The sequence below is a fragment of the Eriocheir sinensis genome, chromosome 60 (genome assembly GCF_024679095.1).
Source record: "Eriocheir sinensis breed Jianghai 21 chromosome 60, ASM2467909v1, whole genome shotgun sequence".
In the NCBI taxonomy this organism is placed as follows: domain Eukaryota; kingdom Metazoa; phylum Arthropoda; class Malacostraca; order Decapoda; family Varunidae; genus Eriocheir; species Eriocheir sinensis.
Genome location: NC_066568.1, coordinates 6,532,718 through 6,557,717, shown reverse-complemented (window position 1 = coordinate 6,557,717; position 25,000 = coordinate 6,532,718). Strand labels below are relative to the sequence as shown.

At 39.4% G+C, this 25,000-nt stretch overlaps 1 protein-coding gene across 11 annotated transcripts in view; it reads left to right on the top strand.

Moving 5' to 3' along the window:
* The window catches only part of LOC126985834 (uncharacterized), a 45,576-nt gene that overhangs the window by 14,737 nt on the left and 5,839 nt on the right, over positions 1 to 25,000 (top strand). The gene's annotated exons all lie outside the window — the stretch shown is intronic.

Genomic DNA, 25,000 nt, shown 5'->3' with positions numbered 1-25,000 from the left:
GGAAAAGGAGTAGGAGAGGAAAGGAGACAATGGGAAAAAAATTAAAGTAGTAGAGGAAGAGGAACGATGAAGATAAAGAGAATGGAGATTATAGAAGAAAAGAGGAAGAGGTTGAAAAGAATAAAAAGTTGAAAGGGCAGGAAGGAGATAAAAAAATGGAAGGAAAAGGAGCAAGAGAGGAAAGGAGACAATGGGAAAAAAATTAAAGTAGTAGAGGAAGAGGAACGATGAAGAGAAAGAGAATGGAGATTATAGAAGAAAAGAGGAAAAGGTTGAAAAGAATAAAAAGTTGAAAGGGCAGGAAGGAGATAAAAAAATGGAAGGAAAAGGAGTAGGAGAGGAAAGGAGACAATGGGAAAAAAATATTAAAGTAGGTATTCATGCAGCTTGGGGTCAAAAAGGGTTGAAAAAAAAGTAATGAAAGTCAATATTTTGGGGCTGACAGTTGATATGTGTTAAAAAAAATCAAAATACCATACATATGAACTTACGAAATAAATATACGATACAAAGCAATACACAATAAAAAAAAATATAACAATACGTACAAACAATTTATATATCAGCAGAAAATAATAAATATGGAAACAAAAACTAGTGAAGCAATTGTATTTTCATTAATAACTTTGATCGTGAATTACAGATGAGTTTGATATGAAAAAAAAGTTACAATCAATTCCCGTTCACTTCATGTATCTGTATCCCTTTCCTCCTTCCTTCCACCTTTCTCATTGTTTTTTTTTCTTTTTCCATCTTCCTCTCTCTTAGTTCTCATTTTTCACCTTTTCTTCATCTAGTCTACTTATATTTTAGTCTCCTCCGTATTTTCCTCCTCTTTCTTTGCTCTCATTCTTTCCTCTTTTTTCTTCTTCCTCTCTTCTTCCTCTCTCTTCGTTCTCATTCTTCACTTTTTCTTCATCTCTGGTCTACTTATATTTCAATCTCCTCCCTCTCTTCCTCCTCTCTCTTCGTTCTCCTTCTTTACTTTTTCTTCATTTTCCTCTAGTTTTCTTATACTTCCATCTCCTCCCTCTCTTCCTCTTCCTCTCTTTTTTCATTCACTTCTTCACCCTCTTTCAACTTTCATTATTTTTCATTATCTCTCCTCTTCGTCTGTTCCCCAATTTTTCTTTCTTTCTTCCATCTTTCTTTTCATTTTTTTCATCCTTCCATCTCCTCTCTTTTTTTTCATTCACTTCTTCACCCTCTTTCAACTTCCATTATTTTTTATTATCTATCCTTCTCGTCTGTTCCCCATTTTTCCTTTCCTTCTTCCATCTTTCTTTTCATTTTTTTCATCCTTCCATCTCCTCTCTTTCTCTTTCTGTTCTTCTTTCATCACTCTCTTTTCTCTACCTCCATCTTCTCCTTTTCCTTCTCCTCTGCATATTTTCTCCTTCCACCTTTTTCCCTCCTCCTTACTGCCCTCTTCCTCTTTCTCATCTTTCTTTTTCCTTCGTATTTCTCATAATTTCTGTTCTTTTCTTCTTTCCCTCTTCGTTCTCCCTTTACTTCCTTCCACAGAGACGCGGAGGCGTTATTGTATTCCGGGAGCCAAACTGGACGACATTACTTCAGCTGTCGATGCTGTCACGGAACTCGCGAAGGAAGACACAGTTTATTTGATTCACGCGGGGACAAATGACGTTCAGTCTACTCAAACTCAGGCCCTACTATCAAAATACCGTCAGGTCATTCGGCGTTACAAGACCAAGTCCCCTCACGTCATTGTCTCTGGAATTCTACCCAGAATCAGCGCTTACGCCGGCTTCAACAGCAAAGCGAGCAACATCAATACTAGTCTGAAGGAAATTTGTGACGACGAAGGCGTGGCGTTTACAAACGCCTGGCACCACTTCCTTGAGCGCCCAGACTTGTTTTGGAACGATGGACTACATCTGAATGAGGTTGATCGGCGCGTTTCGGGAGGCTGGACGAGGCAGTGAAAAGCTTTTCGAAAAGCCTTTCAAAAAACGGCGGGCGAGGACGGGCAAGGCAGCCTTGATCAACCAACCCGTAGCGTCAGTGCGACTCACAAGAAACTGTAACTAACCACGCCTCCGACAAGCGAACTGGTACAACTCGTCACGGCCACATTTCTATCATGTACACAAATGCACGTAGTTTAATACCCAAAAGGACGAAATTAGGGCGTATATTGCAACAGAGAAACCAGATGGTAGCCATCACAGAGACTTGGGCCAACTCTACCCATCTAGAATCCGAAATGTCATTCCCTGGCACGAAAAGCTTCCACAAAAGTCGAAAGCACAAGAAAGGAGGAGTAGTTTGCTACGTAAAAAGTACACTCCCTGCCATAAAATAGACAAACAGGACGCAGAGAAATACGATTCTGTCTATGGAAATAACCGCAATAACAAGAAACTAACACTTGCAACCGTATACAGGCCTCCGAAACAACAGGCAGCCGATGACACTGCCTCTACGAAGAGATTCACTCTCTAACACAAAGCAAGGAAGCAATTATAATTGGGGACTTTAATTGCCCTAACATTGACTGGGGACTGATGACTGGAGATCAAGAGGGTAACAGGCTTTAGAAATGGTGGAGGATTCGTTCCTCACTCAAGTTGTAACTCAACCAACAAGAAAACAATCTGCTGGATCTGGTATTAGTAAGCGACTGACCTCATTCGCGACTGTACAGTTGGTGAGAAACTTAATGGGTGCGATCACCACTTAATCCGTTTTAATATCAACATATGTCACAAACTCGTAGATAATCCATCAGTGATACCAGACTACAAAAAGGAAATTTCAACTTAGCCCGTGCACTGCTTCCCTACGACCTGGGACCAACTGGCATCACCGACAATACAATCGACAACGCGTGGAACGTCTTCAAAGATAAGTTGTTGCAAGTAGAGAAGGCTACAGTGCCTACGAAATCCAGGCGAGTAAATGCCGTAGATCCACCGTGGATGACCAGAGAAATAAAAGGGCAGTAAACCTAAAAAAAGGAATTATAATTTGATGAAAGAGAATGCTACGGCCGAAGCCAGCACACAGTACCACAACAGCCTCAGAGCTTGTCGCAGCCTTATTCGAGTAGCAAACGCAACTATGAAAAGCAAATAGCGCGCGAAATCAAAACTAACTCCAAGAAATTATTCACATACATCAGATCGAAAAAGAAAGTAGAATCCAATATTGGTCCCCTGACAGATGTGACTGGATCTGTAACTCAGGACAGTAAACAGATGGCCAGAATCCTCAACAGTAACTTTGCATCCGTATTCACAGTCGAGGAGATCGAAACCATTCCCGAGAGCCTGCCCTGCCGGTGAGATCACGCCGCTGGAAATTGACTCAATATGCGACCAAGAAGTAAAAGTACTTGGACAAACTCGACACGAACAAGTCAACGGGACCCGACAGTTTGTCCCTGCGGTTATTAAAAGAGCTTAAACACAAATTCTTCAACCACTCACTACCATATTCAACCGGTCAGTTCAACTAAACAAGGTCCCGGAAGACTGGAAGATGGCGAACGTAACACCGATTTTCAAAAAGGAGACAAAAGCGTTGCATTAAACTACAGGCCCATAAGTTTGACATCAGTGGCAGGAAAAAATACTGAAAAGATTATTAGAGATAAACTTGTTAAGTTTCTAGAAAACAATAATATAATCTCCGACACCCAGCATGGCTTCAGAAACAAGCGCTCCTGCCTAACGAATTTATTAGACTTCTTCCAAGGTATATATAAGAACTGGGATGCCCACATCCCCAGTGATGTTCTATACCTGGACTTTCAGAAGCCTAAGTTTTCGACAAGGTACCGCACGAGCGACTCCTTAAGAAACTGCACTCGGCGGGCATCGGAGCCAATCTGATCGCGTGGATAAGAGATTGGCTCACCGACAGAAAACAACGAGTACTACTCAACGGACAGCCTTCCGATTGGCTACCAGTCACCTGGAGTGCCTCAAGGGTCAGTGCTGGGACCCATCCTCTTTATCATATATATCAATGACCTAGAATCAGGACTGAAATCCACAATATCGAATTTGCAGATGACACCAAGGTGGTGGAGATGCCTCACAAAGACCGACTGCGAAATCATTCAGAAAGACCTCAATCACATTATCGAATGGTCGGAAAATGGCAAATGTCTTTAATGTTGACAAATGCAAAGTCATGCACATTGGGTCCCAAAATAGTAACCACACATACATCATGGGAGGCCTCTGCAAGCGATGCAGGAGGAAAAGGACCTGGAGTCACCATCAGCAGTGACCTGAAACACGCGAATCACTGTAAAAAGCATACAACAAGGCCAACATTATGCTCGGGTTCATAGCGAGAACTTCGAGTGTAAACACCAGACGTGATGCTATCCTTGTATAATTCCATGGTAAGACCGCACCTCGAGTGCAGTGCAGTTCTGGTCTCAATTACAGAAAGGACATTGCTTTACTGAAAGATTCAACGACGCGCCACAAAGATGATTCCAACCTTCAGGGCTCAACCGTACGAGGAACGACTCAAGCGACTCAATCTCTTTACATTGAGAAGAGGCCGCGCTTACGAGGGATATGATTCAAGTCTTCAAGTATCTAAAAGTTCAATAACGTCGATTACTCCAAATTCTTTGAACTGCAAACCAACTCAAGAACTAGAAATAACGGTTTACCCATTCAGTCGAGTCGATGTAACACAGACATTGAAGGAGTTCTTTTCAAACCGAGTCATCCGCCACTGGAACAATCTTCCTCAGAAGTAGTAAATGCGAATACCATCAACTCCTTCAAATATAGAATCGACCGTCATTTCGCTGCGTCAGGAGTAAACTGAATAACGAGGGGCTTCCATCTGCCTCAATATCGAAGTGCTTTCATCTGCTCACCAAGCCCCAAGTGGCGGTCGAGCAGATTAAATCACCCAAGCAAACGACCTCGTAATGAGCCAATAGGCTTTCTTGTCACCGGAACTCATGAAGGAAGACACAGTTTATTTGATTCGCGGGGACAAATGACGTTCAGTCTCTCAAACTCAGGCCCTACAAAATACCGTCAGGTCATTCAGCGTTACAAGACCAAGTCCCCTCACGTCATTGCTCTGGAATTCTACCCAGAATCAGCGCTTGCGCAGCTTCAACAGCAAAGCGAGCAACATCAATACTAGTCTGAAGGAAATTTGTGACGACGAAGGCGTGGCGTTTACAAACGCCTGGCACCACTTCGCCAGGCGCCAGACTTGTTTTGGAACGATGGACTACATCTGAATGAGGTTGGATCGGCGCGTTTCGGAGGCTTCTGGACGAGGCAGTGAAAAGCTTTTCGAAAAGCCTTTCAAAAACGGCGGGCGAGGACGGGCAAAGGGCGTGATCAACCAACCCGTAGCGTCAGTGCGACTCACAAAACTGTGTAACTAACCACGCCTCCGACAAAGCGAACTGGTACAACTCGTCACGTACATTTCTATCATGTACACAAATGCACGTAGTTTAATACCCAAAAAGGACGAAATTGGGGCGTATGTTGCAACAGAGAAACCAGATGTGGTAGCCATCTGAGACTTGGGCCAACTCTACCCATCTAGAATCCGAAATGTCATTCCTGGAACAGCTTCCACAAAGTCGAAAGCACAAGAAAGGAGGAGGAGTAGTTTGCTACGTAAAAGTACACTCCCTGCCATAAAAATAGACAAACAGGACGCAGAGAAATACGATTCTGTCTATGTGGAAATAACCGCAAATAACAAAAACTACACTTGCAACCGTATACAGGCCTCGAAACAACAGGCAGCCGATGACACCCACTCTACGAAGATTCACTCTCTAACACAAAGCAAGGAAACAATTATAATTGGGGACTTTAATTGCCCTAACATTGACTGGGGACTGATGACTGGAGATCAAGAGGTAACAGGCTTTTAGAAATGGTGGAGGATTCGTTCCTCACTCAAGTTGTAACTCAACCAACAAGAAAACAATCTGCTGGATCTGGTATTAGTAAGCGACCCCGACCTCATTCGCGACTGTACAGTTGGTGAGAAACTTAATTGCGATCACCACTTAATCCGTTTAATATCAACATATGTCACAAACTCGTAGATAATCCATCAGTGATACCAGACTACAAAAAAGGAAATTTCAACAGCCCGTGCACTGCTTCCCCTACGACCTGGGACCAACTTGGCATCACCGACAATACAATCGACAACGCGTGGAACGTCTTCAAAGATAGCTGTTGCAAGTAGAGAGGCTACAGTGCCTACGAAATCCAGGCGAGTAAATGGGGCCGTAGATCCACCGTGGATGACCAGAGAAATAAAAGGCAGTAAACTAAAAAAGGAATTATAATTTGATGAAGAGAGATGCTACGGCCGAAGCCAGCACAGTACCACAACAGCCTCAGAGCTTGTCGCAGCCTTATTCGGGTAGCAAACGCAACTATGAAAAGCAAATAGCGCGCGAAATCAAAACTAACTCAAGAAATTCTTCACGTACATAAGATCGAAAAAAGTAAAATCAATATTGGTCCCCTGACAGACGAGACTGGATCTGTAACTCAGGACAGTAAACAGATGGCCGGAATCCTCAACAGTAATTTTGCATCCGTATTCACAGTCGAGGATATCGAAACCATTCCCGAGGCCCTGCCCCGCCAGTGAGATCACGCCACTGGAAATTGACTCAATATGCGACCAGAAGTAAAAAGTACTTGGACAAACTCGACACGAACAAGTCAACAGGACCCGACAGTTTGTCCCGCGGTTATTAAAGAGCTTAAACAACAAATTCTTCAACCACTCACCATATTCAACCCGGTCAGTTCAACTAAACAGGTCCCGGAAGAAGACTGGAAGATGGCGAACGTAACACCGATTTTCAAAAAAGGAGACAAAAGCGTTGCATTAAACTACAGGCCCATAAGTTTGACATCAGTGGCAGGAAAAATACTCGAAAAGATTATTAGAGATAAACTTGTTAAGTTTCTAGAAAACAATAATATGATCTCCGACACCCAGCATGGCTTCCAGAAACAAGCGCTCTGCCTAACGAATTTATTAGACTTCTTCCAAAGGTATATATAAGAACTGGGATGCCCACATCCCCAGTGATGTTATACCTGGACTCAGAAAGCCTTCGACAAGGTACCCACGAGCGACTCCTTAAAACTGCACTCGGCGGGCATCAGGCCAATCTGATCGCGTGGATGAAGATTGGCTCACCGACGAAAAACAACGAGTACTACTCAACGGACAGCCTTCCGATTGGCTACAGTCACTAGTGGAGTGCCTCAAGGGTCAGTGCTGGGACCCATCCTCTTTATCATATATATCAATGACCTAGAATCAGGACTGAAATCCACAATATCGAAATTTGCAGATGACACCAAGGTGGGTGGAGATGCCCTCACAAAACCGACTGCGAAATCATTCAGAAAGACCTCAATCACATTATCGAATGGTCGGAAAATGGCAAATGTCTTTTAATGTTGACAAATGCAAAAGTCATGCACATTGGGTCCCAAAATAGTAACCACACATACATCATGAATGGGAGGCCTCTGCAATGATGCAGGAGGAAAAGGACCTCAGGTCACTATCAGCAGTGACCTGAAACACGCGAATCACTGTAAAAAGCATACAACAAGGCCAACATTATGCTCGGGTTCATAGCGAGGAACTTCAGTGTAAAACACCAGACGTGATGCTATCCTTGTATAATTCCATGGGTAAGACGCACCTCAGTATGCAGTGCAGTTCTGGTCTCCAATTACAGAAAGGACATTGCTTTACTGGAAAGGATTCAACGACGCGCCACAAAGATGATTCCAACCTTCAGGGCTCAACCGTACGAGGAACGACTCAAGCGACTCAATCTCTTTACATTGGAGAAAGACGCCTACGAGGGATATGATTCAAGTCTTCAAGTATCTAAAAAGTTCAATAACGTCGATTACTCCAAATTCTTTGAACTGCAAACCAACTCAAGAACTAGAAATAACGGTTTACTTACCTCAGTCGAGTCGATGTAACACAGACATTGGAAGGAGTTTCTTTTCAAACCAGGTCATCCGCCACTGGAACAATCTTCCCTCAGAAGTAGTAAATGCGAATACCATCAACTCCTTCAAATATAGAATCGACCGTCATTTCGCTGCGTCAGGAGTAAACTGAATAACGAGGGGCTTCCATCTGCTCCTCAATATCGAGGTGCTTTCATCTGCTCACCAAGCCCCAAGTGGCGGTCGAGCAGATTAAATCACCCAAGCGGGCGACCTCGTAATGAGCCAATAGGCTTTCTGTTGCCTGCATTTCCATGTTTCCATGTTTCCTATTTTTTTTCGATTCAGCCTCTTTTCCCTGTCTCTCCTTTTCCTCCTTTCTTTTTCTCCTTTTTCCTTTCCGTATATTTGTCCATTTTTTTCTTTTTGGTCAAGTTTTCCCATTCTTTTCATTTTTCTTTCTCTTCTTTCCTTTGTCATCTAACTTTTTTTTTTCAACACAATTTTTTTCTTTTGGTTTTCTTTTTTTTCTTTTCTTTCCATCTACTTTTTTTCGCTTTCCACCTCTTTTTAATATTTTTTTCTCTCATTTTTTTACATCATCTTTCTTTCATCTTTTTTCTTCTTTTTCTCCATTCTCTCTTTCATCCCTCTTCTCTTCTTTCTTCCTGTCATCCTATTTCTCCGATAACCACCTTACTCTCCTCCTCCTCCTCCTCCTCCTCCTCCTCCTCCTCCTCCTCCTTACCTTCTCTTTCATCTTCTCTTCCCTTCTTTGTCCTTCCTATCTCCATCTTTTCAATATTCTTTCTCTCATCTTCTTTTTACTTTATCTCATTTTCTTCATCTTCATTTCTTCTCTTATCTCGCTTTCTATGTTTCCTCTTTCAAAAGCATTTTTTCTCTAATTCATTCTCTGTTTGTTTTATCCTTCTATCTCCATTTTTTTAGCATTCTTTCTCTCATTTTATCTAATCTATATATTATCTCCTTTTATTTAACTTCTTTTCTTCTCTTATCTTCATTTTTGTTGTTGTTTCCTCCTTCAAACGTATTTTTCTGTTTTCCTTGTTTTTTTCATTTTCTTCCCTTTTTTTTCAACCTTATTTTTTACTCTTTTTCTACATCAGTTCCTCGTTATCCTCTCTCTCCCCTTCCTCCTGTTCGTTCTTTCTCCGGCTGCCTTCTTTTCAGCATTTTTTCTCTTTTTTTTTCTTTTCCTGCATTATTTATTTCTCCTTAACCTCCTCCTCCTCCTCCTCCTCCTCCTCTTCTTTCTTTTCTCCCTCTCATTTCAGCATCTTCCCCACCCTTCTCTCTCTCTCTCTCTCTCTCTCTCTCTCTCTCTCTCTCTCTCTCTCTCTCTCTCTCTCTCTCTCTCTCTCTCTCTCTCTCTCTCTCTCTCTCTCTCTCTCTCTCGCATTTACTCTATTCTCTCCCTTATTTCCTTTCTTTCTTTTATTATTTCTTGCTTCTTTTCCCCCTTCTATGCCATATACTTCTTCTACTATATTCTCCTCCTCTTCGTTTTACCGCCTTTCTTTTATTTCCCTGCTTTCGTTCCAAACCTTTTTTTTTCAGTCCTTTGTATATTATCTCATTTTCCTTTTTTGTCTTCTCGTTTTCCTTGTTTTCTTTCGTTTCATCTTTTCAGCATCCTTCTTTCTCCGTTTTCTGCTGCTTATGTTTTCTCCTTTTTCATAATTATTCTGTTTCTTATCCTTCTCCTCCTCCTCCTCCTCCTTTTATCTTCTCGTTTTATCGTTTTCTTTGCTTCGTCTTTTCAGCATCCTTCTTTCTTCGTCTTCTACTGATTATCTCCTCTTATCTTATCTTCTCATTCATCTTTATTTTCTTTCTCATCTTTACTCTGTTCCTCCTCCTCCTCCCCCAACCGGCTTCTTGCAGACTCCTTCCGTTCTTATGTTCTTCTCCTCCATAATTTATCCCTTGCTGTTCCTCATTTTTCTTCTTTTCTTTTCCTATCTTACTTTTTCCTTTTTATTTTTTTCTTCTTTTCCTTTTTTTTCTTCCCTTGCTCCCGTTTCTCTTCTTTCTATTTCCTTTTTGTTTTTATCTTTTCTTTTCCTTCATGATCTTCTTGCCTTCAATTTCAATCTCCTTTTCCTCTTCTTCTTTTTACTACTCCTTTTCCTCTTTTCCTCTCCTTGCTCCTGTTTCTCTTCTTTCTACTTCCATTTATTATCTTTCCCACCTGTTCCTTCTTTTCTTTTCCTTCGTAATCATTTCATTTTTCTATCTTTCTTTTTGTTTTTTTTCCTCTTTACTCTTTTTTCTCTTGCTCCTCTTCTTCCTCTTTCTCTACATATTTTTTCCTCCCACCTCTTCCTCTTTTATTCAGTCTGTCTTTCTTTCCCTCCTCCTTACTATCTTTTTCCTCTTTTTCATCTTTCTCCCTCGTATTCCTCATAATTTGTGTTCATTTTCTCCTTTCCCTCTTTCCTCTCCCTTATTCTACTTCCTTCTTTCACTCTTTTTTTCCTGTCACATCTCTCTTTTTTTCCTTTTTTCCTTTGCAGACAGTCCTCCATCTCTTCCCTGTTTTTCTCATGTTTTCCATTTTCTTTAATCTCCGTTTTCTCCTCCTCCTTTTTGCAACACATATGAACATCGTGATATATACTATTTAACACACCTGGCGGAGCATATTAACCTTTGCATTGCGTTTATGACGGTAGAACATCTGCAATGATTAGAACGTGCAGCTGGCTCAACTGCTGGTCATTGCGAGAGTTCGTTGAGGTTATCTGTTCAGTGGTAACGCATTGATTGAATAAACTGAAGGGGATATATAAGTGAAAGGGCTGAAGTTATGGGTGGGAATGGAGTTGGTAGATGTAGTTGAAGAAGGGAATGGAGTAGGATAAGAGGTTGGAAGATGTAGATGAAGATGAAGAAGAAGAAGACGGAGAAGATGATGAAGATAATGAAGATGGAGATGGAGATGATTAAAAAGAAAAAGAAGAAGAAGAAGATGAAAAGAGAAAAAGAAAGAGAAAAAGAAGAAAAAGAAGAAGAGAGAGAGAGAGAGAGAGAGAGACCCCATTAGCAGGTTCTATACACATTCAGAGAATTAAAAAGGTAGAACATGTTAAGCCGCCACTGGGAGTCTGTTTGTCTATTAATTATGACTTTGAGGAACGCTGGAAAAAATACTACACTCGACTTTTGTTCAGTTAAAAGTCTCCGTGTCAGTCTTTTGTTGTAGGTAAGGTTCACTCTTTCTCTGTCTGTCTATCTGTCTGTCTGTCTGTCTGTCTACCATACTTCTCCTCCTTTGTTGTAGATTTGGCGTACTCTTTGTCTGTCTGTCTGTGTCCGTCTCATCCTCTTTCTCATTTTCTGTCTTCTCTTCTTCTTCTTCCTCTTTGTTGTTGCTTTTTCTTCCTCTTCTTCTTCTTCTTCCTCTTCCTCCAGCTTCTTAACTTTTACTTCCTTGTTCAACTTTTCCTTCTCCTCCTCTTCCTTCACTACTTCCTTTTTGTCTACTTCATTTTTCTCCTATTTTGCCCTTTTTTATCGTTTCTTCTTCTTCTTCTTCTTCTTCTTCTTCTTCTTCTTCTTCCTCTTCCTCCAGCTTCTTAACTTCTACTTCATTGTTCAACTTTTCCTTCTCCTCCTCTTCCTTCACTACTTCCTTTTTGTCTACTTCATCTTTCTCCAATTTTACTCTTTTGTTATCATTTCTTCTTCTTCCTCTTGCTCTTCTTCCTCCTCCGACTTCTTATCTTCTTCGACTCCTTCCTTCCTTCATCTTTCCATCTTTATTCCTCTCCACGGCCTCCTTTTATCTCCTTTTTTTCGTTTCTTCTATTTTGTCATCCACCTTCTCTCTCTTCCCCTCCTCCTCCTCCTCCTCCTTCTCCTCTTCGATCCTCCTCCTTGATCCTCCTACGTCTCATCTAATTGCACGAATGGATCCAGAGGGACAGAGAGGGATTTAAAAAGGTTGTCCCTCCAAAGGGCTCATTACCCATCTTCTGTTGAATGGGTAAACTTTTCTATTAGGACGAGACTCTTTATTCTCCTCAAACACACACACACAATCTATCTGTCTGTCCGTCTCTCTCTCTCTCTCTCTCTCTCTCTCTCTCTCTCTCTCTCTCTCTCTCTCTCTCTCTCTCTCTCTCTCTCTCTCTTTTTCTTCCTTTCTTTTGTTTCTTCTTTATTTCTAATTTAAGTTTGTTCTTAACTTGTCTTTCTCACTTCTTGTTCATTATCTTTAATTACTTTATCGTCTTGTAATTCTGTTCCTTTCTCTGTTGTTCTTCTTATCATTATATATAAATGATCTCTATAATAAAATAACTATTCATATTATTTTTTTGTAGTTTTCTCCCTTTGTTCTTTCGTCCTCAATATAATTTCCTTTTCTATATTTCCTACTTTCTATTTTTTCTCCTACTCTTCTTCCTCCTCCTCCTCCTTTTCCGCCTTCCAGTCATCCTCATCCTCTTATGATATAAAAAGGACAGGGAAAATATTAGGAGGAATAATGATTGCTAAAAAGAAAATCCTAAGTCTACAAGAGAAGAGATTGGTCGAAAAAAACTTTCCCCTATTACGAGAAAAGAGATGATGTAAACGTTGTTGTAGATATTACTATTATTACTATTATTATTATTATTATTATTATTATTATTATTCTGCTATTCTTTTTTTCATCGTATTTTTTTTCCCTTTTCTTATGCTCATTTGTTTTCGTCTTTCTCTTATTTTCTTTTTGTTTGTCTTTTATCCTTCTTTCTTTCTTTCTCTCTTTATCTCTATATGTATTTGTAATCACTTCTCAGGTTGTTTTTTCTATTTGGTTCACAGTTTCTTTTCATATTTTTAACACAGGATATTTTTATTTTTATTCCTATTTCTCCATTTTTGTTATCGTTTCTTCTTCTTCTTCTTCTTCTTCTTCTTCTTCTTCTTCTTCTTCTTCTTCCGACTTCTTATCTTCCATCTCCAACTCCTTTTCCTTCTCTTCCTCTTCCTCCGATTCTTTAATTTTGTCTTTTCTTGTTACTCTTATTTCTCCTCCTCTTATTTTTATTCTTATCTCCTCCTCCTTCTTCTTCTTCTTTTTCTTCTTCTTCTTCCGACTTCTTATCTTTCATCTTCAACTCTTTTTCCTTCTTTTCCTCTTCCTCCAATTCTTCCATTTTTGTCTTTTCTTGTTACTCTTATTTATCTTCTTCTTCTTCTTCTTCTTCTACTTCCGACTTCTTTTCTTCCATCTTCAACCCCTTTTCCTTCTTTTCCTCTTCTTCCGATTCTTCCATTTTTGTCTTTTCTTCTTTCTCTTCTTTCTCATATCTCTTATTTTTATTCTTATCTCCTTCTTCTTCTTCTTCTTCTTCTTCTTCATCTTCCGAGTTTTTATCTTCATCTTCAACTCCTTTTCCTTCTCTTCCTCTTCCTCCGATTCTTCCATTTATGTCTTTTCTTCTTTCTCTTATTTCTCATATCTCAAATTTTTACATTCTTATCTATGTATTGTTTATCAGCTTATTCATTCATTCTCCCTTCATCAACCCTCTAAACTATTCCACAAATCTCTTTTTTCACCTGTACTTTTTCCCTTATATATTGCTATCTTATCACACCCCTTCATTAAGTTATCACACACCTGCTCATCCTCTTACACCTTTCCCATCTCATTTTTCTTACGATTTCCTCTGAACATATATTTTTCCACCACGCTGCCATCCTTACGAGGCTTAAAGTTGCATAGTGTCTTGGGGAACTACATATAAATCTTCTTCCTCCTCCTCCTGCTCCTGCTCCTCCTCCTCATTATCATCATCGCTAGCCATCACGAGTTCACTACAGGATAAATGCCTTTCCCAGTGTCCTTCATAACCTCGGTCTAGTTTTAAGTCTGCTCCTTCCTGCTTCGACGAATGCTGTAATTTAATCTCCCCACCTTGTTTCCTGTCTCTCGAGAACTCATTTATAATTTCTAGGGTGCTATTCTGTAATTCTAAATCCCTTCAGCTTCTCTTTTCTTTTTCCGTTCCCTATTCTTTCATCTCCTTTTCCTCTTTTATTATCCACCTTCTCTCTCTTCCCCTCCTCCTCCTCCTTCTCCTCTTCGATCCTCCTTCGTCTAGTATTCCTATTATCCTTGTTTTTATTTATATTCTTATTATTATTATTACGATCAAATCAGTATTCTAATAGTAGTAAAGCTAATACTCTTATCAATACCGTTCTTATTATTATTTCTATTATTTTTCTTCCGATCTAGCGCAGTGCAATAGGTGGACCAGGAACCGTACAAACATTATGAGTACGAAGACTAACTCTGACACACGAACGAATGAACGAAAAAGGGAATACAGTAAAAGAAAGACAATCAGTATAAACGGTTTCCTGAGAGTCAAGGAAATAAATGAAAAAACGGATCAGCGTGAAAAATATTGGCACTCAGATTAATTCAAACATCACACGTGCAAAAGAAAAAAGGAATAAAGTAAAAGAAAAACAAATCAGTATAAACGTGTTCTGAGAGTCAGGGAAATAAAGGAAAAAATAAATCAGCGTGAAAAATATTGGCACTCAGGTTAATTCAAATATCACACGTGCAAAAGAAAAAAGGAATAAAGTAAAAGAAAAACAATCCGTATAACCGTGTTCTGACAGTCAGGGAAATAAAGAAAAAACAAATCAGCGTGAAAAATATTGGCACTCAGATTAATTTAAATATCACACGTGCAAAAGAAAAAAGGAATAAAGTAAAAGAAAGACAAATCAGTATAAACGTGTTCTGAGAGTCAGGGAGATAAAGGAAAAACAAATCAGCTTGCAAAATATTGGCACTCAGATTAATTAAAACATCACACGTGCAAAAGAAAAAAGGAATAAAGTAAAAGAAAAACAATCCGTATAACCGTGTTCTGACAGTCAGGGAAATAAAGGAAAAACAAATCAGCTTGCAAAATATTGGCACTCAGGTTAACTAAAACATCACACGTGCAAAAGAAAAAAGGAATAAAGTAAAAGAAAAACAATCCGTATAACCGTGTTCTGACAGTCAGGGAAATAAAGGAAAAACAAATCAGCTTGCAAAATATTGGCACTCAGATTAATTAAAACATCACACGTGCAAAAGAAAAAAGGAATAAAGTAAAAGAAAAACAATCCGTATAACCGTGTTCTGAGAGTCAGGGAAATAAAGGAAAAACAAATCAGCTTGCAAAATATTGGCACTCAGGTTAATTAAAACATCACACGTGCAAAAGAAAAAAGGAGTAAAGTAAAAGAAAAACAAATCAGAATAAACGTGTTCTGACAGTCAGGAAAATAAAGGAAAAAATAAATCAGCTTGCAAAATATTGGCACTCAGATTAATTCAAATATCACACGTGCAAAAGAAAAAAGGAATAAAGTAAAAGAAAAACAGTCCGTATAACCGTGTTCTGACAGTCAGGGAAATAAAGGAAAAACAAATCAGCTTGCAAAATATTGGCACTCAGGTTAATTAAAATATCATGCGTGCAAAAGAAAAAAGGAATAAAGTAAAAGAAAGACAAATCAGTATAAACGTGTTCTGACAGTCAGGGAAATAAAGGAAAAACAAATCAGCTTGCAAAATATTGGCACTCAGGTTAATTAAAATATCACACGTGCAAAAGAAAAAAGGAATAAAGTAAAAGAAAGACAAATCAGTATAAACGTGTTCTGACAGTCAGGGAAATAAAGGAAAAACAAATCAGCTTGCAAAATATTGGCACTCAGATTAATTAAAATATCATGCGTGCAAAAGAGAGCTCCAGGGATTGAGCTTTAATTATATACGATCACGTCACCAGCACGCATGAAGTGATCCGCTCCAGTCCAGTCCTGATTCTTTGTTATTAGAATATAGCCAACCTTTGCACGTTCGCTGAGGCATGACACTCGCTCTCTCTCTCACACACTGACTAATTGACGAGCACCTTTTCAAAAACAATACTCACACCATCGTCTCTTCCCTTTGACGGTCGCTCACGATACTCGCTCAATGGGGTCTACGCTTTTTCAACTCTCCTTACGAAATTGATGCTCTCCTTCCCATTCTTTTCTTTCACTTTCCCTTTCCAAATTGACCTTCTTCTGTTGTTTCTCCTCTCGTTCCGAAATTGAGTGTCTCTTCTGCCAGTTCTGTTGTCTTTCCCCTTTCGAACTTGACCTTCCCTTCTTCTGTTCCTTTACTTCTCCTTCCGATACTAACCTTCCCTTCTTCTGTTCTTTCACCTCTCCGTCAGAAATACACCTTCTAACCCGTTCTTTCACCTCCTCTTACGATACTGACCTTCCTTTCTTCTGTTCCTTCACTTCTTCTTCAAAAATTGACCCTCTAATCCAGTCTTTCACCTCCCCTTACGATAGTGACCTTTCTTTCTTCTGTTCTTTCACCTCTCCTTCAGAAATTGACCTTCTAATTGACCTTACGATACTGACCTTTCTTTCTTCTGTTCCTTCACCTCTCCTTCAGAAATTGACCTTCTAATCCGTTCCTTCACCTCCCCTTACGATACTGACCCTGCTTTGTCTGTTCTTTCACACTCTTATGCCCATTCTCTTCTTTCTCCCCTCCTACCGAAATTGACCCCCTTTTCCTTGTTCTTCTACCTCTGCTTAAGGAACTCCCCCTCTCTTCTAGCCATTCTGTTCCATTATCTCTTATAGGAGCCGTCAAGGATAAGTTTACCTGTTGCTTGTGTTCTTGTAGTTAGTGCTGGTGATCAGTTGTTACGCAATCGTAAGTGGGTATCTGGTAGTTGTTGCTTGTAATTTTAGAAGTGCCTCGTGATTTTTTATTGTTCAAGCATAGCTGTTTTTTTAATTGTTGCTTGCACGTGCCTAGCGAGGTTTCTTTGTTTCCTGCTTTGTTTTCGCCCTTGAGCTGTTTCCTTTACTGTATAAAAACAAGTGATTCCTGTGAAAGCACCACGGGGAGAGCTTTCCGGAAATTACCAATCGCTGAACGTGTTGCTGCCAGGATAATTGAACTTTTACTACATATTTTACTTCCTGTGGCTTATGGGCAGAAAACAACGCTTTTTGATTTTACAGCAGAGGAAACAGTTCAAGGGCAAATAAAAAGAAACAAACAACAATGAAAAACAAAAAAAAACGCTACTCACTGCTCCTACAAAAAGTCAAGAGGAGTGGCCGAAAGAGAGGTCAATTTCGGGAGGAGAGGTGTCCTGATACAGAGAAACTTGAAGGAAAAGAATATAACAAATTGATATACAAAATACAAAAGAATGTGAAAATCTTGCACTTTTTTACCCCGTGGCTGTAAGGGAGAGAAATGCTTTATAGAGAAGACAATTGAGGGAATAGAAAGATTACGATAAAAACACGTAAAAATGTGAATATATTGTATTATGTATCCTCGGCGGCCTAAAGAGAGGAAAGCTTTGGAAGGAAAATACGGAAAAGGAAAAGAAAACTGAGAAAACATGTGAAAATATTGTATTATGTATCCTCGGCGGCTTAAAGGAGAGGAAAGCTTTGGAAGGAAAACACGGAAAAGGAAGAAAAAAAAAAGAAAAAATGTGAAAATATTGCATTAAAAAAAAAAAGAGAGAAAAATCTTTGTAGAGAAAATAAATGAAGGAGAATACTAAAAAAAAGGTTTGAGAGAAATATGAAAACGTGAAAATACTACATTAGGAAAAGACGGAAAAGGAAAAAATGAGAAAACATGTGAAAATATTGCATTAAAAAAGGGCGATAAAAATCTTTGTCGAGAGAATAATTGAAGGAGAATAATAAAAAAAAAAGGTTTGAGAGAAATATGAAAACATGGAAATACTACATTCGACATCCTCTGTGGCTTGAGAGAAAAAAATAGAGAAAACAACCGAAGAAAATGAAAAAAAGGGAAAATAAGTGAAAATATCGTATTCTGTATCCCCTATGCCATATAAGGCCGGAAAAGCTTATAGAGGAAAAAAGAATAAAAGAAAAAGAGAAAAGATTATATAAAAAAACAAATGAAGAAAAGAGAAAAGCTTGGAGAAAACAACCGAAGGAAAAAGAAAAGATTACGGAGAAAAAAGTGAAGAGAAGGAAAAACCGATTGGAGAAAATAACAAGTGAAAAAAAATGTTTAGAGGAAGAAAAATAGTTTGAAAGGCGAGAAAAAAGAATTGTTTGCAGGAAGAGAAATAGTTTGAAAGGCGAGAAATAGGAATTGTTTGCAGGAAGAGAAATAGTTTGAAAGGAGAGAAAAAAGAATTGTTTGCAGGAAGAGAAATAGTTTGAAAGGCGAGAAAAAAGAATTGTTTGCAGGAAGAGAAATAGTTTGAAAGGAGAGAAAAAAGAATTGTTTGCAGGAAGAGAAATAGTTTGAAAGGAGAGAAAAAAGAATTGTTTGCAGGAAGAGAAATAGTTTGAAAGGCGATAAAAAAAATTGTTTGCAGGAAGAGAAATAGTTTGAAAGGAGAGAAAAAAGAATTGTTTGGAGGAAGAGAAATAGTTTGAAAGGAGAGAAAAAAAAGAATTGTTTGCAGGAAGAGAAATAGTTTGAAAGGAGAGAAAAAATAATTGTTTGCAGGAAGAGAAATAGTTTGAAAGGCGAGAAATAGGAATTGTTTGGAGGAAGAGAAATAGTTTGAAAGGAGAGAAAAAAAAAGAATTGTTTGCAGGAAGAGAAATAGTTTGAAAGGAGAGAAATAGGAATTGTTTGCAGGAAGAGAAATAGTTTGAAAGGCGAGAAATAGGAATTGTTTGCAGGAAGAGAAATAGTTTGAAAGGAGAGAAAAAAAAAGAATTGTTTGGAGGAAGAGAAATAGTTTGAAAGGAGAGAAAAAAAAAAGAATTGTTTGCAGGAAGAGAAATAGTTTGAAAGGAGAGAAAAAAGAATTGTTTGCAGGAAGAGAAATAGTTTGAAAGGCGAGAGAAAGAAAGAATTGTTTGGAGGAAGAGAAATAGTTCGAAAGGTGAGAAAAAAATCGTTTAAGGGGAGCAAAAGGTCTCATAACGCAACCCAAACAAAGCGGCCCATCCCCAACGTGCCCGAGCCGCCTTCCACGAAACCCGACACACACACTCCGGACTCACACGCCCCGCTGCCGACACCCGCCTCAGTCTTACGGCCTTTTTTATGCGAAGGGAAAGGGAAGAAACGGTGAAAACAAAACAGAAATTCGTCTTTTTCTGCAAATACTTTAATGTTACTACGGTATTGATGAACATTATATTATTCTGTTATTTTGGTTAGTGGAAAAGGAGTATACAACAGAACAATAATTCAGAGTTCTTTACGAATGTTACTACGATATTCACACACGGCGGTGGCTGAGTGGTGGCGTGCTGGGCCCACATTCACCACGCTACCACCTCGGATTTTTCAGTCACCGCCGAGTGGCTTAAAACTACCCACATGCTGTCCTGAAGACCACTCATCAATCCGGACTCAAGAGGAAACCGTCCAAGTGAATCAAAAACGAATTCCGGGGGGCAGCATGAGCCAAGAGAAGATGGCGCCACTATAAACACTTGCCTGCGCCATGACGGGCTGGGGCCGAACACCATCCTGGCCCCTCAAGCAAGCCTACCGGCGCTTTACGTGTAGGCGTAAACACACACACACACACACACACACACACACACACACACACACACACACACACGGGATTTTGGTACCGGGAAGAAAATTAATAAACAAACATATATCATCGCTTCTACAAATGCTCCTACACTATTACAATTTTATGCACATTCTATATTCCTCTTGTTTAAATTACGAAAATTATACATGTCAATAAAGCCATAATTCATCGCTGTCCATAAATAATCTTAAAATATTACTTCCATTTTATGCACATTATTAATTTCTGTTATTTCGTTTAGGGGGATCATGATAAAACAATAACTCATCGCTTTCTACAAATACTCCTACAAATGTTAGTACGATATTTATGAGATACGATACGATACGACAATACGATATCCACATTATTCGTTTCTGTTATTTCGGTTAGGGGGAAAAAAGTTAGCAATAAAGCGAGAAGAAGAAGAAGAAGAAGAAGAAGAAGAAGAAGAAGAAGAAGAAAGAAAAAGAAGAAAAGAAGACGGAAAAGAAAAGAAGAAGGAAAAGAAGGAGAAACAAAAGCAGAAGTATTAGAAGAAGCAGTAGTTAAAGAAGAAGTAGTACCAGTAGAATAAGTAGAAGTGGAAAAATAATAATAATAATAAGAAGAAGAAAAAGACGAAAAAAAAAAAGAAGGTAATCCAACGCTCTTTAAAAACACTCCTACAATATTACCAAGATACTTATGCGCATTATACATTTCAATTATTTGGATTCATGGCTTACTTAGACCAATGATAAAGAGCTTCGATACCCCTGGCCTCTCCCCCCCTCGCTTCCATTCCCCCCTTGCCCCCCTCCCCCACCCCCCGCGACCCCTGGAGCATCGTGACCCCAAACTGCGAACCCCCGCCTCAGGGAAGGACCCGGCCGAAGATGTTGCCAGATTGCGAACATTGTTTTTCTCGTGCATTGGGACGGAATATTGTGAGAGTTTTTGGAGATTCCTTTGGCCTCTCCTGCTTCTTGTTCTTCTTTTGTTCTTCTTTTGTTCTTTTTTTCTTCTTTTTCTTTCTCATCATCATTTTCGTTATCATTTGGTTTGTTTCTTCTTTTTTTTCTTCTTTTCTTCTTTTCTTCTTTTTCTTTCTCTTTCTCTTTTTCTTTTTACTCTTCTTCTTCTTCTTCTTCTTCTTCTTCTCCTTCTTCTTCTTCTTCTTCTTTCATTATTTTTATCTTCCTGCGTTCATCTTCGCCTTAATATTTTCTTTATCTCTGTATTTTTATTCTTTTTCTTCTTCTTCTTCTTCTTCTTCCTCGATCCTCCTCCTCCTCCTCCTCTTCCTCCTCTTAACTCTCTGATTTAAAGGTTATCAAAGTTTCTCTATTATCTTTTTTCCCTTACTTCATCGTTCTCTTATTTTCTTTTTTATTGATTTCCCTTTCTTTTCTACATTTTATTAGTTTTCTTTTTATTCCTCTAAGTCTTTATTTCTATCGTCATTCGTTCTCTAAATTCTTTCTCTTCTATAGTATCTTTCTCTAATTTTTTGTTTGTTTATGTTCTTTTCTTTCTATTTCTCTTACTCCTTATTCGTCAAATCGTTCTCTTATTTCCCTCTTTATGATTTATCTTCGTTGGTGTTGTTTGCATGTATTAATTTCCTTTTTTTATATTCCAGTTTCTCTTTTTTTTATATCTTATCATGTTCTCATTTTCTTTTTAATTTTTTCTGATTTTCTTTCTCCCTTTTTCCTCCTTTTCGATTTTCCTTTTGTTCTTTTTCCTTTACTCTTTACATCTCTCATCATTTTCTCATTTCCTTTTTTCCCTTTTCTTATTTTCTTTTATTCTTTTTCTTCCTCTCTATTGATTTTCCTTTACCTGTTTCCTTTTATCTCTCGTGCTTTCCTCAGGTGAGTCTAATTAGCTTCCCGGCAGGTGAGCGAGCCTTAACGAACGAACACGAACACACACACACACACACACACACACACACACACACACACACACACACACACACACACACACACACGAGGTAAAATGGCAAAGTTTCACGTGTAAAGAAATTAAAAGTCATGCAATTAAACAGTTAAGTGGACAGCAGGTGAGAGAGAGAAAATACAATTGGACAGGACAATTTGAAGGGAGAGAGAGATTGAAGGGAGAGAAAAACGGTTTGAAAGGGAGAGAAAAACGGTTTAAAAGGGAGAGAAAAACGATTTGAAGGGAGAGAAAAACAGAATGGAGATAGAGAAAACGGCTTGAAATGGAGAGAAAAACGGTTTGGAGGGAGAAAAACGGTTTGGAGGGAGAGAAAAACGGTTTGGAGGGAGAGAAAAACGGTTTGGTGGGAGAGAAAAACGGTTTGGAGGGAGAGTAAAACGGTTTGCAGGGAGAGAAAGCGGCTTGAAATTAAGAGAAAGAAGTTTGATAAGGAGAGAAAAACAGTTTGGGAGAGAAAAAAAGGCTTAAAAGGGAGATAAAGTTTGGAGAAAAAATATATAGAGAAAAATTCAACGGGGAGATAATACTTTCCTTCATGTTAATATCTTCAAAAAAATACTTATACATTTCCTCTTCCCTTTTCCTTTTCCTCCCTTCTTTAATTTTATTTTGAATCCACTCCCTTCTTCCTCTTTCTTTACTGCCCTCTCTCTCTCTCTCTCTCTCTCTCTCTCTCTCTCTCTCTCTCTCTCTCTCTCTCTCTCTCTCTCCTCCCTTCTTCACTTACTCCTTCTTCAATCTACTTCCATTTTATTATCTTTTTCTCCTTTTTTTCTTCTTTTCTTTTCCTTCAGTTCCAGCATTTTCTTCTTTGTTTCTTTATTTCCTTCTTTGTCTCCCATTTCTCTCCCTTCTTTTCTTCCATTCCTCCATTCTCTCCCTTCTTTTCCCTGTGAATTCTCCTCCTTCTCCTTTCTTCTATATATTTCGTTAGTTCTCTCTCTCTCTCTCTCTCTCTCTCTCTCTCTCTCTCTCTCTCTCTCTCTCTCTCTCTCTCTCTCTCTCTCTCTCTCTCTCTCTCTCTCTCTCTCTCTCTGTTCCCATTTCTTTTCCCCAGATGCCTCGTGTGTGTGTGTGTGTGTGTGTGTGTGTGTGTGTGTGTGTGTGTGTGTGTGTGTGTGTGTGTGTGTGTGTGTGTGTGTGTGTGTGTGTGTGTGTGTATACGAGAATCAATGATGAGAGAGAGAGAGAGAGAGAGAGAGAGAGAGAGAGAGAGAGACCGGTAAAGCAATAACAATTAACAGGCGATAGAATTTTGTTCGGTGCATAAATTTGTTTGTTTGTTTATTTGTCAAATGCAATCGTGTAAGTAATCCTCCTCCTCCTCCGCCTCCTCCTCCTCCTCCTCCTCCTCCTCCTCCTCCTCCTCCTCCTCTGGCGCTTTCCAATCTTCTTTTCTTCATTTACTTTTTTTCTCACTCACTTTTTTTTTTACTACAACCAATTCTACTGAGAGAGAGAGAGAGAGAATCACACCCACCACAGTACCCACCTCTCTCTCTCTCTCTCTCTCTCTCTCTCTCTTTATGCCTGTCTTCCATATCTCCTCCTCCTCCTCCTCCTCCTCCTCCTCCTCCTCCTCCTCCTCCCCTTTCCTGATTTGGTTTCCACTGAAAAGGATCTACGTACTAATGCATCTCTCTCTCTCTCTCTCTCTCTCTCTCTCTCTCTCTCTCTCTCTCTCTCTCTCTCTCTCTCTCTCTCTCTCTCTCTCTCTCTCTCTCTCTCTCTCGCTCTCTCTCTCTCTCTCTCTCTCTCTCTCTCTCGCTCTCTTCTCTCTCTCTCTTACCTGTCCTTAATCAGTCACCTTTCCCTTTACCCTTACCTGCCTTCATTAAGAAAGGAGGCGGTGAAGGAGGAGGACGAAGACGAGGATGAGGACGAGGAGGACGTGGAAATATATATTATGCTATGAGGCATATAATTTTCTTTTCTTTCTCCTCCTCCTCCTCCTCCTCCTCCTCCCCCTTCTCTTCGTATATTATCTGGACAAAGTCGACAACGATAAGTCAACAGGGCCTGACAACCTGTCCCCGGGCTTGGTAAAATATTTTAAGCAAAAAATGCTTCATTCATTTAGCAGCATATTAATTTTGTCTTCATAACGGAACAAAGACCCTGAGGACTGAAAGGCGAATGAGACACATATTAAGAGGAAAAAGGACAAGAGCACGTCTGTAAGGGACAGGCCTACAAGTTTGACATCAGTGACAGGGAAGATTAGTTATCGATGCTACATATAGATTTTCAGAAGCCTTCGGCATCACACGATTTATTCCTTAATAATGATTTATAGTGAGTCAGTGGCCAATTATCTTTACTTTGTACACTAACGGTTTAGGAAGAGGACTTAAGTCTTCCATGATGAGAAAATGATGAGAAAATGTGGGAGGAAAGAAAGACCGTCACAATGGCCGATTGTTAAATCATTCTAAAATACCTTGACTAGATTCTTGAAAGGTCTGAGAAGTGACAAATGTCCTTAAATCCGGAAAAGTGCAAAGGCATGAATTTTGGGTTCAACAACAGCGACCATTCATGCTTCAAGCTTTGGAAACCTATTCAGGTCGTAGACGCAGATTCAAATCTCAGGGTCACTGTCAGCTGAGAAACTCGGAGCATTGTAGGAATGCAAGTAGAAAAAAAAAAGCTAAAACATGCCCGAGTTTATTGCGAGACGGTGACTTTAAGACGCTGGAAATAATGTTATCATTGTAGGACTCATTGGTGAGACCACATCTAGAGTACGTAGTGCGGTTCTGGTCACATAGTCACAAGAAGGACATCGAATTACTAGACATAGCAAAGCCGAGAGGCACTTATTTTACATCATCTTTCAGGACACATCAGAAACAGGAACAACTCTAGCGACGCAACCTCTTGCCGGCGGAAAAGAGAAGATAATGTTGGTATTTGATGCAGGTCTTCAAATACATAAACAGGTCTTCAGGACTTCAAACTAACTTGAGAACTGGAAATAACGGCCCACTGACTACTAGGGCAATGCAGCAGAAATGGAATGGAGTAAGGTGAACGTTCCAGAGTGTGTGCACAGAGCTCCATAGGTCAGTGAGGTGCCCCAAGAAAAGATTACAATGTCTAGAGCGGACAGACTCGTTTCAAGTCGGATTTATGTTGGACGCATTTCCAAGTTTCCGTGTGTTCCTCTTCACCCACTCCACTACTTAGCCTTCACAACCGCCATCTTTTCTTAGTGTGATATAATTAGATAGAGGGATAGATAGATAGAGAGAGAGATAAGAGCAACTTCCTCCGGCTTTTCACAAGAGTTCAGATAAAAGAAAAAGAAAACAACAAGAAAACAAACTAACTTCACCTCCATGTTATTCCATTTTCTTCTTCATAATAATCTCTCTCTCTCTCTCTCTCTCTCTCTCTCTCTCTCTCTCTCTCTCTCTCTCTCTCTCTCTCTCTCTCTCTCTTTGTTTATGTCGCTCTTTGTTCTCTTTT